At 45.8% G+C, this 18,721-nt stretch overlaps 2 long non-coding RNA genes across 2 annotated transcripts; one reads left to right on the top strand and one right to left on the bottom strand.

The window, feature by feature from the left end:
- Nucleotides 1–5,385: 5,385 nt before the first annotated feature.
- LOC116980178 lies at nt 5,386–15,507 on the top strand. The gene is made up of 3 exons (XR_004413877.1): nt 5,386–5,417; nt 7,318–7,325; nt 15,413–15,507. It is a non-coding gene; the product is annotated as an uncharacterized LOC116980178 (long non-coding RNA).
- Nucleotides 15,508–16,231: 724 nt separating this feature from the next.
- Nucleotides 16,232–18,429, bottom strand: LOC116980177. Its single transcript, XR_004413876.1, has 2 exons — nt 18,361–18,429; nt 16,232–16,846 (listed from the first exon to the last, which is right to left on the bottom strand). It is a non-coding gene; the product is annotated as an uncharacterized LOC116980177 (long non-coding RNA).
- Between the last annotated feature and the right edge of the window lie 292 nt (nt 18,430–18,721).

Raw genomic sequence — 18,721 nt, 5'->3', positions numbered from 1 at the left:
CGCGTTTGAAGTGTTGCGAGCAATTTTGGTCATTATATCTGAGGAAGGATGTGTTGGCCCTGAAGCGGGTCCAGAGGAGGTTTACAAGAATGACCCCAGAATGAGTGGGTTAACCTATGATGAATATTTGACGGTACTGGGCCTGTACTCGCTGGAGTTTAGAAGAATGAGGGGGGGGGGGGGTTATTGAAATGTACCGAATAGTGAAAGGTTTGGATAGAGTGGGTGTGAAGAGGATGTTTTCTCAAGTGGGAGCGTCTAGGACTAGAGGTCATAGCCTCAGAATTAAAGGACGTTCCTTTAGGAAGGAGATGAGAAGGAATTTCTTTAGTCAGAGCATGATGAATCTGTGGAATTATTCGCCACAGAAGGCAGTGGAGGTCATCAATTGATATTTTTAAAGCAGACATAGATAGATTCTTGATTAGTATGGGTGTCAGGGGTTATGGGGATAAGGCAGGAGAATGGGGTTAGGAGGGAGAGATAGATCGACAATGATTGAATGGTGGAGCAGACTTGATGGGCCGAATGGTCTAATTCTGCTTCTATTACTTAGGACCTTATGACCAGATTTAGATGATTATGCGCTTGGTGGATTGTTTAGAGCAGGGATCTATAGGAAAAGAGAACCAGTGATTTGCACTTCACAGTTGCATCATCACAGTTTAAAGGCATGCAGTCTTTTGTATCACACTTAACAACACAAACAACAACTTGCATTTACATCATGCTTGAAGATAGTTCCCAACCTAAGGTGGTGCAGAGGGATATCTGCACCGCCTTATGAACCTTGCACTATGAACCTTGGCCATCATTGAGCAAACTAGTGCATATGCATAGAAACATGGAAAATTGGTGCAGGTGTAGGCCATTCGGCCCTTCGAGCCAGCACCACCATTCAATATAATCATGGCTGACCATCCAAAATCAGTACCCCGTTCCTGCTTTCTCCCCATATCCATTGATTCTGTTAGCCCTAAGAGTTGTATCTAACTCTCTCTTGAATACATCCAGTGAATTGACCTCCACTGCCTTATGTAGCATAGAATTCCACAGATTCACAACTCTGGGTGAAAAAGTTTGTCCTCATCTCAGTCCTAAATGGCCTACCCCTTATTCTTAAACTGTGACCCCCTGGTACTGGACTCCCCCAACATCGGGAACATTGTTCCTTCATCTAGCCTGTCCAATCCCTTAAGAATTTGATATGTTTCAATAAGATATCCTCTCATCCTTCTAAATTCCAGTGAATATAAACCCAGTCGATCCATTAATCAGGGTGCCAAAACTGGAGCAGCTCTGATATCTTGAAAGGTCTTGGGGCTTGAAGGGGTGCAGTAGAAAGGACGCACCAGGTCAGTAAGGAATTTAAAATCAAGAATAAGAATTTAAAAATTGGGGCAATTGTGGCTCAGTGAGCACAATGGTATTGGTACAAAATGAAGCATGAGCAGGAGTTTCAAATAATCAAGTTTATGCAGAAGGAATGGGTGCCAGAGTCTCATAGCACACTGCAGAACTAATACATATAAACTTGCTCTATGATACAATAAAACCATGGTCAATCTATTACATCTCCACCACTCTCCCGCACTAACCCCTCTCTTAAAATTCCATTAACATCCAAAAGCTTTGTAATGTCTGTCTTGTGTGTACGCAACCCTCTCCAATAAAGAATTCCAAAGAGTCACTGCACTCTGGGTGTAAATACATTTTGGCTCATCTCTAACCTGAATGGCTGACTCCTTATTTTGAGAATGGCTGTGACCCCCATTTCTGGGCAGCCCAATAGGGGAAACATCAGCCCGACATCTACCCTGTAAAAATGTTGTGCATTCCAATGTGAAGGAAGAAACTGCAGATGCTGGTTGAAACTGAAGATAGACACAAAAAGCCGAGTAACTCAGCGGGTCAGACATCATCTCTGGAGAAAAGGAATAGGTGACACTTTCAGAAGAAGGGTCTCGACCCAAAATGTCACCTGTTCCATCTTTTTGTTTTTTATCTTTTGTATATTGCAATGATCATTCTTCTAGACTAAAGACTCTTTAGTCGAGAAGAATGATCTTTAAAAGAGGGTACAGGACCTGACTTAACTTCTCCATGTGGGACAAGCCTGCCATCCCAAGAATCAAACTGCTGAGCGTTCACTGCACTCCCTCTTTTGCGAATGTATCCATCCTCAGATAGGGACACCAGACCTTACATAGTATGTTCACTACTAAGTTCAATTGTGTTCTCTCCAGAGTTCGATATAATTGAAGCATGATGCCTCAACCCCTGTAATCAAATCCACTTTTAAGAATGGCCAATATATCATTTCCCTTTTCTATTCATTTGGTGTACCAAACATAAATTTTCAAAGATTTGTGTACTCGAACACCCAGCAACCTATGTACACCAATATATTTTAATCTCTTACCATTGAAAATATTTCTGCCTTTCTATATTTCCTAATAAAATGGATGATCTCACATTTTCTGCCTTATATTCCAGCTGCAATGAATTCTCTCAATCACTCGGTCTGTGCATACTCACTCAAATCTCACTACATCCTTCCATTCTGGACGATCAGGACTGCAGACAAGTGTAGTCTCACAAATGTCTTATATAATTGTAACATGATGACCCAACTCCTGTACTCAATGCCTTGACCTCAAAAGCAAGTGTGCCAATGCATTCTTCGTCACCCTGTCCACCTGTAACTCCCTTTTCAAAGAAAATATTTCAAAAGATCAGGATTGATTAATCCTACACTTCCAAAACTTTTAACATTTAAGTCCATCTTCCCAGATTTTTCTCATCCTTTCTTCATCCAATGATGTAACTCTCTGTTAAAGTCTCCTATGTTAGTTTCACAAGCCTTATCACAGGCTGACATTGGCTTCAGGAAGAGGGTTCTTCCATGAGTGGTGAGTTTAGATTTTAAAGATACAGCGTGGAAACAGGCCTTTCGGCCCACCGAGTCCATGCCGACCACCGATCACCTGTAGTTCTATGTTATCCCACTTTCGCATCCTAAACACTAGGAGCAATTTACAGAAGCCAATTCACCTACAAACCTGCACGTCATTGGGATATAGGAAGAGACCAGAGCACCCAGAGAAAACCCATGCAGTCACACAGAGAATGTATAAACTCCACACGGACAGCACCCCAGGATCGAACCTTGGTCTCTGACATCGTGAGGCAGAAACTTTACCGTTGCACCACTGTGCCGTCCCACAGTGTTCGGGTTAGTGTCAGAATCCACAAAGCCAGTGTCACGGATTGGGAATCTTTCAAAGGCCTGGACACAGGACATTACAGAAGATGGAAATTACCTACCTTCCTTCAGGTTTAGTCCTGCAAGGTGGATGATACCTTTCTGCCTCCATGGTTCAGTTCTACAAATGGAGGTTATAGATCGAAGTGTCAGTTTAAACTACAGATCAATGACACCATTGAGAGTACCAAAAGCCTTATAACTAAAAAAAATAATCTGTGGACCGAAACAAAGCAGCAACTGTGTTTCAGCTGTACTGTGCAGTTGACAAAACTTGCAAAAGATATGTTTTAAAAAGAATGTTAGGATTTTAAGGGACCATTTGGTCACATTTAACTTCCAAATATTTGCGTAATTGGACTATGCTGATTGCTGGGAGTGTGTTTGAGAGTTGGAGGAGCAGGCTGCCAGCTGGCAGCACACAGTCCTTGCGTGCAGCAGGTCCATTACCAAGAGAAGAGCTACCATTGTGCTGTCTAAACAAAGGCAGGGACATCTGTTCAGTTCAGATCAACCTCAGCACAAAGACAGGAATGTCAGAGCTATTTAACACACAAGGAGAAAATAAAACGGCAGCCAGACGTGCCTTCATTTAAATCCACGTGTGGCAGCCTGGGCAGGGGCAGAGAAGGCTTGGAATGTTATTCAATGGGGTTATTTATTTAGCCACTTTGCTTGCTAATTAAAGCAATTCCAAAGAGTGTTTTACTGCTTTCTCCTTTTATTTTAACCTGACTGACACTGAATGGCCCTTTTTTACATGCTGTCAATCTCTCTGTACAATAGGATGAGAGGGGGGCGGGGTGTTGAACAGTTGGCTAATGGCTGAAATTAAATCGCCTTCCTTCCACCACCGGTTCATAAACATGTTCCAGCTTTTCCTGATTTTTGTTCAGCTTTTCTTACTTTTGCCATTCATGGGCTAACTTAAAGCTGTAAATACTGGCAGGGTCCCTGGGCACTGTGACACAGCTGTCGCAAAGCATAAAGCTGCGGCCCTGGAAATTCAAAGTAAGCACGGGGAATGGTGGAGATATTCGTCAGGCTGGACAGCATCTGTGGAGTCAGTGGCAGGTTAATCACCCTTCATCAAACCTGGGAAATGTTAGCAAACAAACACGTTTTAAGTAGCAGAGACGGGACGGAGAAAACAAAGAGCATATCTGTGAGAGGCTGGAGAGCAAGAGAGACTGAATGGTACAAGTGGTGGTAGTGCTGACTGAGGGAGGCTGGTGAAGCTGTTCATTCCAAAGGTGCTAGTAAAGGAGATGAATGTGAACAGGTGAGGCAAAAGTTATGTTAATGCCTCCCCTTCATCCTACCAATGACATTCTACCTGCTCAACATGCATCAGGGTTGAAACTTCCAAGAACAGAATGAACAACTGACTACTCAGCATTGTGGAAAGGTTGCAGAGTGCGAGGATATCTCTCTGCTGGAGACAACTGCGTGATACTAACCCAGCTCCCTTTTCAATGTTACAATCAACTGCACTCTCTGCTCTCCAGAACTACACCCTTCACCCTAGCCACTGGCGGTAGAATAAACTTTCACCCCACATCATTATTTTTCTTTGTCTTTCCCTCAACTGCAAAAAAACCTGAATTTCATAGTTTCTGGACAATGGGTGCATCCTCTGACCTCTCCAAGTTTCTATATTCCAAATCCTCTTCTCTAAGCGGGGGAATTGGATCCAAAACCCCAACATCTGGGCCATTACATTTTCTAAGATCAGAGATGCTGCTGCCTTCAAATTTCAATCGAAATTGAAGATCAAGCACATTTTCAAATATTTTCTCACTCAAAATAGCCACATTTGATTATTGGTTCTAAGTCAGGGCAACATTAGATAACCTTGTAGAGATGATTGAGTAACAGTTTAAAAATAATTGGTATTAGTTTATTATTGTCATATGTGACAAGGTAAAAAACATTTGTTTATGTCCACCCATTCAAATCATATCATACTGTACATAAGTACAATCAAGCCGTACACAAGTACAACAGGTAGCGCAAAGAGAAACATATCAGAGTGTAAAATATAGTTTTACAGCTTTTGTCTGTAGAGTAACAGAGAAAAAGTCCAACACAGCCAATAAGTAGTTTGGTCAGGATTATGGTCTTCTTGTCGAGTCCATACACAAGATTAGAAGTTCTTCAGCCGGAGCTGAACACACTTCTCGGCATCTGCATACAATGGTGCTTGTCTTGCGCTTCTTGTGCTTCTTGTGCGTGGTGGTGGAAACAGGGCCGCGACGTGAACACTCTTTCCTTGACCCCAGGATTATAGCATTGATAGGTGGAGCTCCTATTTATTGACATATTCAATAGAGTCTATTATAGATATCTAGATATTCCAGAAAAGAGTGTAGGGCCAGGAAGATGTTATCTGCACTGGATCTGTTGTGATGCAGAGGATCAAGTCTGGCTGGGAGGCTGAAATTAATTTGCGTCATCACTAGTGTCTCGAAGTACTTGGAGTCATCGAGTCAAAAACAGCCCCTTCGGCCCAACCTATCCAAGCCAACCAAGATGCCCCATCTAAACTAATCCCACCTAATCCGCGTTTGGTCCATATCCCTCTAAACCTTTCTTATCCATGTACTTGTCCAAGCGTGTTTTAAATATTGTTATAGTACCTCCTCTGACAGATCGTTCCATATACTTACCACCCTTTGTGTGAAAAAGTTGCCCCTTAGGTTCCTATTAAAGTGTTCCCCCTCTTACCTTGAAATCGATGTCCTCTAGTTCTTGCTTCCCCTACTCTAGGTAAAAGATTGTGCATTCACCCTATCTATTCCACTCATGATCATATATACCTCTATAAGATTCCCCTTCAGCCTCTTGCACTCCAAAGAATAAAGTCTTATCCTGCATAATCTCTCCCTATAGCTCAGCCCCTTGAGTCCTGGCAACATCCTTGTAAATCTTCTCTGCATTCTTTGTGGCTTAACAACATCCTTCCTCTAGCATGGTGACCAAAACGAAGCACAATACTCCAAATGTGGCCGCACCAACGTCTTCTACGGCTGTAACACAACATCCCAACATCTATACTCAATGCCCTTGACTGAAGAAGGCCAATGTACCAAAAGCCTTCTTGACCACCCTATATACCTCTGATGTCACTTTCAAAGAACTATGTACCTACACTCCTAGATACGTTTGCTCTACAACATGCCCCAGGATTTGCCATTCATTGTAGGTCCTTGCCAAAATCCAACACCTCGCTCTTATCTGCATTAAACTCCATTATCCATTCTTCGGCCTACTTGCCCAACTGATTAAATCCTACTGTAGTTATTGATAACCAGTGTTCAAAAGGGAACTTTGATAACCATATTTATTGATAACCATATTTGCCATCTATTATACCACACACTTTAGTGTCATCTGCAAATTTACTATTCATGCCTGCTACATTCTCATCCAAATCATTGATATAAACCCAAACAGAAATGGGCCCAGCACCAATCTCTAGGGCACATCACAAGTCACAGACCTCCAGTCTGAGACACAACCTTCCACCATCACCATCTCCTTCCTTCCATGAAGCCAAATTTCTATCCAGTCGGGTAGGTCTGGATTCCATGCCCTGGATTCCATGCGATCTAACCTTCCAAAGCAGCCTACCAAGCGGAACCTTGTCAAATGCCTTGCTGAAATCCATATAGACAACATCAATGATGGTTCATGATGGTGAATGTCAGAACTACTGCATGGTAGTCATGAAGGCATACTACCCTGGTTTTCTTTGTCGCTGGAAATATAGTGGTCTTCTTAGAACAAGTCGGGACCTCAAAATGGGTACTGACTAATTGAAGATGCCTGTGAATACTCCTGCCAACTGGACAGTGTAGGTCCTGAGCATAGATTGCTCTGGGGCTCTGGGGATTACATCCAGGCTAGTTGTTTTCCATGGTTACTTTCCAGTTATATGTCCCATGGTTAAAGGGAAGGCTGATCTGACATTTACAATAATGACTATTATTGACATTATTGATATAATAATAATAATATTACAATAATAATAATTTACAAGCACACCCAAGGCTGTTGGGTTGAATTACGACCTTTTGTTCATTGTATGCATAGCTTGTTGGGAAGGGACCTATTCTTTCGAGTGATACTGCCTGACTTCATTTTGTAGCCTTTTATACCATGTGACCCTTGCCACAATCAGAGGGTGTCCGTGTGGTTATCTCTAGCTTGGCTGGAATTTCCTCTTTGCGTCCTTGATGGCTTTGTGACGATTGTAAATAGATATATTGCATCACTCGGGATAATTTGCCTTGAACGCTGCAGATGGACTTCACTTACATATGGACCTCATGATTCATCCTTGTTTTCCAGAAGGGGAATACACGTATCACCTTCTTTGGCACACTTCACCAACACACTTACTGATGGAGTCTGTGATGACAGTGGCATGCTCATTTATGTTTCACGCAGAGACCTTGAATATGGATGAGTCCACCGACTCAAAGCAGCCGCAAAGGATCTCACCTGTTTCCTCAGATGAGCATTGCATGATTTTTTGTCCTGGATTTTCCCACTTCAGTTTATCCTTGTAAGCAGTGAGTAGAAACACAGCCAGATGTGTAGATTTCCAAAAGTTTGGTTGGGTGATGGAGCAGTGGCTGCCTTTGATGGTTGTGTAGTAAACGTCAAGGGCCTCTGGTTGGACTGGAGATGCATTGATAGTATTTTGGTCGCACACTCTTGAGGTTGGCCTAATTGAAATCCCTGGTTATTATGAACAAGGTCTCTGTGGGGTGTACCAGGAAGAGATGATTCAACGGAAAACAGATATCGAGAGGAACATTCCACGTGGGTGAGTTCAAAACAGGTAACCATTAAAACAACACAGCTATTAAGAGAAAATTCTACAAAGTCTTTTGAAAATACATGTTAGGCCTCACATGCAGTGCTATGGGTCTGTCCCACTTAGGCGACTTCTTAGGTGACTGCAGGAGACGATGCAGTCGCCACATGGTCACCACATGTTTGCGGGTGGTTGCCGGGGAGTCTCCTTCATGGTCGTGAAGAGATCCCACATTCTGGGAACTAGTCACGGCCTCATTATGGTCGGCGTGAATTTTTCAACATGTTCAAAAATAAGGGCGACTACAATGAAGCCGCCATGGAGGAGCGAGAATTCTCGTGCCGTTGTGTAAGTTAATAATGATTTAAACTCACATATGGATTCCGTTGAAACTAAGACAAGCTTTAACCTTCTTCTAATAAATTGCAAAGCCAGCGAAATGCATTAACCTTTGCTTTCAGTACATTAACAAAGCTAGCAGACTGTTGATGTTCCCTTTCCAATAACATAAGTGAGATAACAAACACAGCTTCATGAATGTCTCCTCTACAATGTAAACATTGAGAGAGAATTCAGACTATAAAATTATGATGTGTATCATAAGTAGAAAATACCAAAATGCTTGTTCTGCAGAGAAATAACCTTCTCATATAACCATATATGGCTAACCCTTCCTCTGTCAGAAGAACCTGTAAATCTTAAGAAGCTGTCAGTCTTAAGGATCTGTCAATCTTAAGAAACAAGAGGCTGTACTATGATTTATGGATAAGGTATTGCTGAATTGTTGGTTATTGGAGTATATATATGTAATTAGATCATTGCCCTTTTGTGTGGGGATGAGAACTTTGTATAGTCTGTAATCCGCATACTATTAAGAGTTTTACCACACCCGGCTGGCGAAATAAAGATTGTACTGCTCATACTGATTTTATTTGGGTTTTTATCTGTTTAAGAATACTGAACCACGACACTGTAGGTGGGACGCCTCGAGGTCCTAATGGGTTGCCAGGATGTCGAAGGTTCTCCGAGGTTCTCGTAGGTTGTAGCCGGTGCTGACCGGTAAATTTAATTGGCTCATTGGGTAAAAAAAGGTAAGCTGTAGTTATCAGAACCAAGGATAACCGACCAGTAATGTTAAATGTCCGCCGAGCTTCACAGCCGTGTACCTGTGGCTTCTTAAAGGTTGTCTCCAGTCCTTCTTCCCCCCTCTCCCCCCTCTCTCCCCCCTCCTCTTCCCCTTCTTTTAAAGGATTTACCGTACACTGTGCTTTAGCCGACTTTTTACAGCACCAAACTTCCTGTTCATTGCGATGTGTATCTGTTTCACCTTAGCTTTGCACCCTGTGAATATTTTAGACAGCGCTACCCCCGCTTGCCCTGTCCCCCGCCTGCATAATGTGGCTGGTGAAGGAAGCGACATGTTTGTGTGTGTCCCACTCTGACAGTTGCCGTTCCAGTTGCCGGTTTTTCAGGCGACTACCGGCAACTTGACAGTCGCTGGCAGTCTGCTGAAATATCGCATAAGTGGGACGGGACCATTACATTCATTTAGAAGGAAAGGTCTCCAAGCCTTGAAGGAGTGACGTACCAGCTGTTTCAAAGAGGGGAAATACTGATGTTGCTCTTCCAGGAGAGAAGGTGAAGAAGAGATTTAATGGAGGTGTTCAGAATCATGAAACAGAGTAAATAACCTGATGAGACAGATTTAAGCAATTGGTAGAAGGACCGCAGGTAGGAATATTTTAAAAAAAACAAGTGGTAATGAATTGGTACACACAGGCTATTAGGGTGGGATATAAGTAAACCCAATATAATGTTCAAAACAAGACTTTTGTTGGAATGGAAAATTGGCAACGCTCTGGGGGAGAGGGGAGAGCAAGAGTGGAGGTAATGCGATCAAGGAGTTGCTACAGACACGAAGGACCATATGTGCTCCATTGCGCTGTATTGTCCCCTCATTTTGTGAACTTCGGAGGAATTTCTTATAGTCTGAGGGCAGGGAGCAAACTTGGAGTCACAGATTCATAGAGTGCTACAGCACATAACTGGTCCCTTCAGCGCACTACGCCCACACTAAGCATCCACCACCCTCATACACGAGTCCTACATTGACCTCATATTTTATTTCCCCCACATTCTCATCAACTCCTCTAAGATACCACATTCATCTACACACTGAGGGCAATTAACCTACCAACCCGCATGTTTTTGGGATGGAGGAGCTAAAGGGTCTGTCCCACGAGCATGCGACCTGCATGCGGCAAGCGCAACCAAACCGGAAGCGGGGGCCGTGCGGGGGCCGCGCGGAGGTCAAGTGATCCCCGTACAGGGCCGGTCCCACCAGCATGCGCCTGCATGCGGCGAGCGCGATCAAACCAGAAGCGGGGCCGCGCGGAGGTCGAGTGAGTGACGTGAGGTTCGAGCGAAGTCCGCGGGTAGTCCGCGCGTGACGTACGGTGTCAAGACGCTGCGTCCGGCGTCGAGACGCTGCATATGCCCATCGAGGCGGTGCGTACGCCGTCAGGCCGTTGCCGCGCGGAATTTTTGAACATGGTCAGTTTTTCGGAGCCTCGCGCGATGTCGGGACCAGCTCCGCACAACTCCATACGGCTCCGGCGATCGACATGGGACCGGCCCCGCGAGGCCATACGTCTCAAGCAACCACGTTAGGTCGTGCTTGCCGCATGGAGTCGCATGCTCGTGGGACAGGCCCTTAACTGTATGCACCTGTCACGTGGTCACAAGGAGAGCATGGAAACTCCACACAGACATTAGCCTTGGCTTTGATTTAACTTGTGTCACTGTCACTACGAGGCAGTGGCTCCACTGTTCCATATGGAAGGGGTTAAAGCATAACTGAGTGGAAAGGAGAACGGTTAAAAGGAGATGACCTGAAAGTGGGAGGTGGGAGGTGGGGCTGAGAGTTTGGGGTGGGGGGGTGGATTCTTGTGGACCAGAGACATCAGCATGGGCCAGGTGGTGCTGTCACAGACCTCTTCCAGGCCTACAACATTTATTTACACAGCTCAGTTACTGTGATTAACTGACTTGTTAATGATTTTCATTTTCCACCAGATAACAGAAGGAGCAGATGGCAATGAACACTCAACCCCAGCTCTATTCCAGGTGCACAAACAACAGCAGCATATGCTTTGCAGAACGTAGCACCACCTCTGCATCACACGGGACTGCAGGGATTTCAGTGGCACTGCGGGCAGGTATGTTGCTCATTTCAGCTGAACACAGTTCTTCTACAACGGTGGACTTTGTCAATGATCCATTAGAGGATGTGTAAAGTGCTACCAAATTCAGAATCTGCATAGAACAACTATACATTTCACCAACTCGGGGAACAAACAAACCAGAGTACTTAAAATGTATTTGTAGTTTAATCATTTATCTAGTTAAGCTTCCATGCTTGAATAACTTAAGCTGCATTCTATTTGTATGTCGTGCAAATTGAGTTAAATTGAAAGGCTGGTGTTTAGTGAAAATGTCATGATGTTGAGCATGCGGGATGGGGAAGTGGAGAGTTCAGACATTTTGTCTGTAGATCTGTACATTTGGTACGACACGGGTTCAGCCTGCCCTCAGCTACTACCTTCTATACCTTCACTCAGAGTCTAGCAACACCTTGCTGACAGATGCAGTGTTCCTGGCTCCCTAACTCCCAATGTCCCATGTTAAAATGAAAATGTAACAAAAACTGCAGAATCGGCAAATCCCAGAACAAAACATTACAAACTTTTCCAGTATTTTGTGTATTTGTCTCGTGTATAAAGCCCGCCCACCCTGGAGAAACTCCAGTCAGCTGCCTGCTTCCATAGCATCAAAACACGAAGAAAGTCTTGAACAGTCAATCTGCTCTCAGATTCTCGTTACATGTTTCATTCATGGTCAAAGCACTGATGTGTTCGAGGTACGGAAGCCCCGACGTTGACTCTTAGGAGAGGCAGAAGACCAAGGAATCTTTCCCTTAAATATGTAGAGGGGGCACGGTGTTCGGTGGGGTGTACAGGGAGCACGACACACGGGCACGGTGCAAGTTATTGTCCAGACTCACAGCCAGAGGAGGTTGCATGTGCCCATCATGCATTAACTTTAACTATACACATCCTGGCGGGAACCACCCATGTCATTTGTGGCAGGAAATGCTTCGGGAACCTTGGCCTTTGGGGAGCTCCTTCTTTCAGGCATGTTGCAGAGAACTCCCTAACGCAGGGGCAGTGGCGTAGGGTGGGTTTTGCGCGCCCGGGGCAGTTTAAAATATTGCGCCTCCTCATTAGCGGTTTTTGGTCTCTTCCTTCGGGGGATGCGACTTCTTTTGTCGTATCCCCCGTCTCCGCCTGCGCCGAGGCCTAATGGCGGCTTAGGAGGCTGGGGGCGCGGTAGGGGGTTTTAGCGGTGGATGGGACAGCGGAAGAGCGCGACCAGTACTCGGAGCTGGGCGCGGCAGCGGCGACGGGCAGCGGCGACCAGAATCGGAGATGGGCAGAGGAAACGGGGAAGGGCAGTAGCGGGGAAGGGGAAGGCGGCGGCTTGGACGGAGCGGCAGCGGGGATGGAAGCGGAGGCGGGACAGAGGAGATGGGAAGGAGGCGAGCAGCGGGGGATAGGAGAGGGATGGGCGCGGCAGCGGCTGGGACGAGGGGAGGAGCGAAGCGGCCTGGCCTCGGAGCTGGGCCGGCGGCAGCGGCGACCTGGCCTCGGAGCGGGGACAGCGACAGCGGCGGCCTGGCCTCGGAGCAGGGACAGCGACAGCGGCGGCCTGGCCTCGGAGCTGGGACAGCGGCAGCGGCCGCCCGGCATCGGAGCTGGGATGGCGGTGGCAGCGGCTGGGATGGCGGCATCGGCAGCGGCGGCCTGGCCTCGGAGCTGGGGCGGTGGCAGCGGCGGCCTGGCCTTGGAGCTGGGACAGCGGCGACCAGAACTCGGAGCTGGGGCACGTTCCGGCGGCAGCGGCCACTCGACCCGACCACGGGCCCAGTGGACGACAGCGGCGGCTGGGACAGTGGCAGTGGCCTCGGCGCAGAGATCGCTGGTTGTTTAAAATTGTTGGATACATTTTTTGGGTGTGTGTGTGGGTTAGATAAAAAAAATTATAAAATGGCAAAAAAAATTACATTTTATTACAATAATTCAGGGGAAGGCTGCTAAAGAGGTGCAGCGTGCCTTTAGAACAATTTTTTTTGCCATTTTATAAAAAAAATTTATCCAACTTTTTTTTGCGCCCCTAAAAATTTAGCGCCCGGGGCAACCACCCCTCTGGCCCCCCCCACGCTACGCCACTGCGCAGGGGCTCTCTGCCGAGGCTTTGCAGTAGTAGTCAGAGATTGGGATTGTAGCAAAAATAAAGAACGACTTGCACTTGTATGGTGCCCATCACAATCTTCATATGACTAAAGCACTTTATAGGTAACTAAATGATTTAGAAGTGTAAATAGATAGAACTGCAGATGCTGGAATCTTGTGTGAAACACATTTGAGAAGAGGCAGTGGCAGCGGGTGGGGGAAAAGGGGAAGAGAGAATAGCTGAGGTTCCCAATTAATTCAAAGGATCTGGCATGAGCTGGGGAAGAGGATCAAGCAGAAGGCAGTCTCCTCTGAAGGCAGCTGCTGTTTGCTGTTGGGAAAGCATTCAACAGGGTGAAGCCAGAGGGCGACCAGTTCCCGCGGACAATCCCGGCCTACTGGATAAGCACACATGTGCACATCACCACCTGCTCCTCAGGCACAATGCCGCTCAAGCCCGGCACCATGTGTGAAACAGCAGCAGGAGCTGTACAATGGCAGACCCACTGTGCAGTATTTACACACTCTCCCACCTCCAGACCCATGTGCAGTATTTACACACTCTCCCATCTCCAGACCCACTGTGCAGTGCTTACACACTCTCCCATCTCCAGATCAATTGTGCAATTTATACATTTCCTCTCACACCCAGACACACGTTGCAGTGTTTACACACTCCCTCCCACCCCCAATGTACGGTGCAGTGTTTACATACTGTCTCCCACCCCAGACAAGGTGTTGATACAAGGATGCAAGGAACTGCATTTGCTGGTTTACAAAAAATGACGCAAAATGCTGGAGTAACTCAGCGGGTCACGCAGCAACATCTCCGGAGAACACACATAGTTGATGTTTGGGTTCATGACACACACTCCCTCCCAGTCCAGCCACACTATGTAGAGTTTGCATTCTCCTTGCCATTCCCAGACACACTGTGCAGTTTTTACACACACTCCCAGCCTCAGATACACAAGGCTGTGCTTATACATTTCCTCCACAGACCCATTGAGTTTACAAACTCTTTCCCACCCACACACACAACATGCAGAGTTTATACTCCCTCTTCCACGCCAGAGACTCTGTGCAGGGTTTACACACTCAGTTAACACCCAGGCACAGCATGCAGTATTTCCACTGACCATCCCAACCCAAGGGGCACGGTGTAAGGTTTACACATTCCCTCCCACCCCAGACATTGTGCAATGGTTACACACACAACCAAACCCCAGACCCACTGAAGATAGACATAACATGCTGGAGTAACTCAGTGGGACAGGCAGCATCTCTGGAGTGAAGGAATGGGTGACGTTTCGGGTCGAGACTCTTCTTCAGACTCTGTGCAGTCTGTACACACTTGTGTCTTCTCCAGATACACTGTGCAGTGTTTACACACTCCGTCACACCCCAGATAGACTGTGTGGGGTGTATAAGCTCCATCCTGCCTGCAGACACTGTGCTGTGGTTACACACTCTCTCTCCCACTGTCAGACACCATGTGCAATCTTTGCACACTTCCTCCCACCCCAGACACTGTTCAGCATTTACACACTCCCTCTCCCCCTCCCCCTCCCCCTCCCCCCCGACCTGTTGTGCTGCATTTACACCCATTCTCATTAAAGATAATCTGTGCCGAGTTGACTAAATTCCCTTCCCTGACACACTGTGCAGTGTCCATACTCTCCCTTCCACCTGCGGACACAATATACAATTGTCCCACACACCGTTTCACCTTCAGACATGGTGTGTAGTATGTAAACTCCTTCCACCCATAGACACTCTGTGTATTGTGTAGACACAAGGAACTGCAGATTCTGGTTTAAAAAAACCCCATATAAATTGCTGGTGTAAGTCAGTGGGTCAGGCAGCACCTCTGGAGAACATCGATAGGTTACATTTCGGGTCGGGACCCTTCTTCGGAAAGATTGACAAGAGGGAAAAAGCTGGAAAAGGGGTGGGTGAGGGACAAAGCCCAGCAGTGATAGGTTCTTCTTCTTCTTATCGAGTCCACACACAGGATTAGAAGTTGTTCAGCCAGAGCTGAACACACCTCTCGGCATCTGCATACAATGGTGTCTGTCTTGTCGCTTCTTGTGCTTCTTGTGCGTGGTGGTGGAAACATTGGTGGAAACAGGGCCGCGACGTGAATGCTCTTTCCTTGACCCCAGCAGTGATAGGTGGATACAAGTGAGGCGGGGGTGGGGGGTTGATTAACAGATGGTGGACAAAGGCTAAAGACCAACAAGAGACAAAAGGGAGATAAGGAGAGAAGACAAAAAAATGAAATGTGAATCCAGAGGAAGGGATATAGGTGGAAAGGAACGGGGACAGGGAAAGGGGGGTAGATTGGGGTAGTGGGAGTGCACCAGAGTGGGGCACATGGAAGACAGGGGGAAAATACGGTGGGTGTTTTTTTTAATAACATTGGAGAATTCAATGTTCATACCAATGGGTTGGAAGCTATCCAAGTGAAATATCCCTCCCACTCCAGACACACTGTTCTCTGTTTACATACTCCTTCCCACCTGCAGCCACCCCCGAACCTGCAAACAGATGTATCAAATTGACCTCTGCAAGTTGCTGCCTAATACCTGCAAAATTAGCCTTGTCCAAAATTTAGGACTTTAACTTGTGGGCCAGTTCTCTTTCCTGATAACTTTGAAAAAATAATGTTCTAAAGTGTTCTCCCCATTGACGCTGCAGGCACTTGCCCTACCTCATTCCCAAAGAGAAGCTCCAGTGATGTGCTCTTTTTAGAACTGGGCTTTATATATTGAGGAAGGAAGCTTTCTTGGGCACAAATTTACAAATTCCATCCTGTCCAAACCCTTTGTACGATGGGGACGCAGTAATATATTAGGGAAGTTGAAATCTCCCACTCATATTACTATAATACAACAGTCCAGTCGAGTTTATTGTTAATTGCACAGATACAGTGAGGTACATTGAAAACTTATTGGCAGCAACATCACAAGCACCTAGACTTATACATTAGTGGAAAACACAATTAGGAAACTATGGGAATTGTAAGAGGTGGTCCTTAGTGTTCCATTGCTGATGTAGGATTAGGGTTGTAGATTGGTTCAAGAATGTCGTTGTTCCTGAACACGATGGTGTGGAACTTCAGGACTCTGTGCCTCCTGCCTGATAGTACTGGGGGGAAGAGATCATGGCCCAGATGGTGTGGATCCACGATGATAGATTCTGCCTTCATGGGGCAGTATCTTGTGCAGAGGTTTTCGATGGTGGGGAGGGCTGTGGCTATGATGGACTGGGCTGATTCCAACACCTTCTAGAGTCTATCGTGTTCCTGCATACTAGTCCATGATGCAAGCAGTCAGGATACGTTTAAACAATGCATCTGTAGAAGTTTGTTCAAGTATTCCACGACATCCCGAATCTCATTAAACTTCTAGGAACGTAAAGACGTTGGTGCACTTTCAAACACCCTCAATGCCAGCTATCCCTCTTAAATGACAAACAAAGAAAGCATTACTGAAATGTTCCTTCTGACACACCCATTTATAACCAGTATTTGAGTCATAACGACATGTGTAATTTAGATCATACAAGAACGGCCACATTCCATTCTGTTGTTACTTTGGAAAAAAAAATTATTCCGTTGATTTACAGTCCATGAATGCCAAAGGTTATCCATGGTAACTGAAACACAAAAATATGTAGTAATAGAAAACTCTCCCAGGACTCAAGACATACTCCTATCCATTCCCTGCTCTCTGTTGGAGATGTAAAGTATGGATAAATATTTAAGTACATACTATTGTCAGTAAGTTCCCAGTTTGGCTGTCAAAGCAGCAAACCAGCATACTCAATGCATTGTTCCAAACTAACATCAGAATTAGTTCAAAAACGCATCCTCGAATGACCCAGCCTGCGTTTTAAAGTCAAGGTGATTGTCAGGTGTTGTTGTACAACCCCGGAAGATCTGATGTAACCAGAGAGGAATTTCCTCCAACAAGCTGTGCGCTGTGCATACATAACTGCAGCTCAGAAGATAAAAACATCATCACCTGATATCAGTTTCTGACAGAGGCAAAATAAAACATTGGCTATAAATACCTTGCAGCTCACCTCCAAACTGAACTAAAGGCTTCACCAGAACGCCATGTATAGTGGTTAAGAAGGAACTGCAGATGCTGGAAAATCGAAGGTGCATAAAAATGCTGGAGAAACTCAGCGGGTGCAGCCGCATCTATGGAAATAGGCAACGCTTCTTCAGACTGATGGGGGGGGGGAGGGGGGCGGGGAGAAGAAAGGAAAAAGGAGGAGGAGGAGCCCGAGGGCTGAGGGAGAGATAGGAAGGGGAGGAGACAGCAAGGGCTAACAAAATTGGGAGAATTCAATGTTCATGCCGCCAGGATGCAGACTCCCCAAGCGGAATATGAGGTGCTGTTCCTCCAATTTACGGTGGTGCTCGCTCTGGCCATGGAGGAGACCCAGGAGAGTGGACCAGACTGGTTCCAAGAATCAGCCTGTGGGCAGCCGACCAAACCCAGTGGATGCTCAGTGAAGAAGCTGAGGGTCACCTGGGAAGGTGGTGCACAGTCGAAACTGGGTACATCCAGATATACATAACAGGCTTTGAGACTGATTCTGGTGAAGCATGAATGGCCAAATATGATCAGAAGGACTATTACCCCCTTGGGTAATCCTCCTTCGAAACCACCGTCTGCAATTCCTTGTTTTGGCTATTCCTCCATTGTTAGCTCCATCTCATAAAATGATAAAACTCAAATTTTGGACAGAGAAGCGAATTGTTTTCAATTAGAAAATGTGATTATGAATCTCCCATGTCAGTGTCCGAGCGGAGGAGCTCCAGATTTTTGTGCCTATCTTCGGTGTTAACCAGCATCTGCAGTTCCTTCCTGCCCAGCTGGAGAGCTTTTGTGGGCTGAGCACGCTATGGCCATCAAGTCTCTGGAGGCAGGATCCTGGTGCTACACCACTGACATACCACTCACCTTGTCTTTGAGTGGCCTTTCCCAGCTGATGTGATGGCAATGAATTTTCCTGCAAGCATGTGCAGACACATCGATTTTCCACCTGTTCAAACAAAAGATCAATTAACATGTTTGTGTTAATAACAGGGGAATGTTATCACTTGTGACAGTATTATACTGCCTTATCACATTGAGAAATGCCTGTTTAATGGCCTATGTGGATTAAATAAAGGCAGAGGCATCATTTGTTTGGATCTCTATTGTCTAACAGCTTTAAAAGAAATGTTGAGAACTATATATCCTCTTTTACTGAGGCTTTGTTGATCTCAGGGAGACCTTTGTTATGGTCAGGAGAGAGGATCTCTGGAAACTATTGGTCAAT

Source organism: Amblyraja radiata, chromosome 13, assembly GCF_010909765.2.
Source record: "Amblyraja radiata isolate CabotCenter1 chromosome 13, sAmbRad1.1.pri, whole genome shotgun sequence".
NCBI lineage: Eukaryota > Metazoa > Chordata > Chondrichthyes > Rajiformes > Rajidae > Amblyraja > Amblyraja radiata.
Note: the sequence above shows the minus strand (reverse complement) of the source record. Positions and strands in the feature narration are given on the sequence as shown.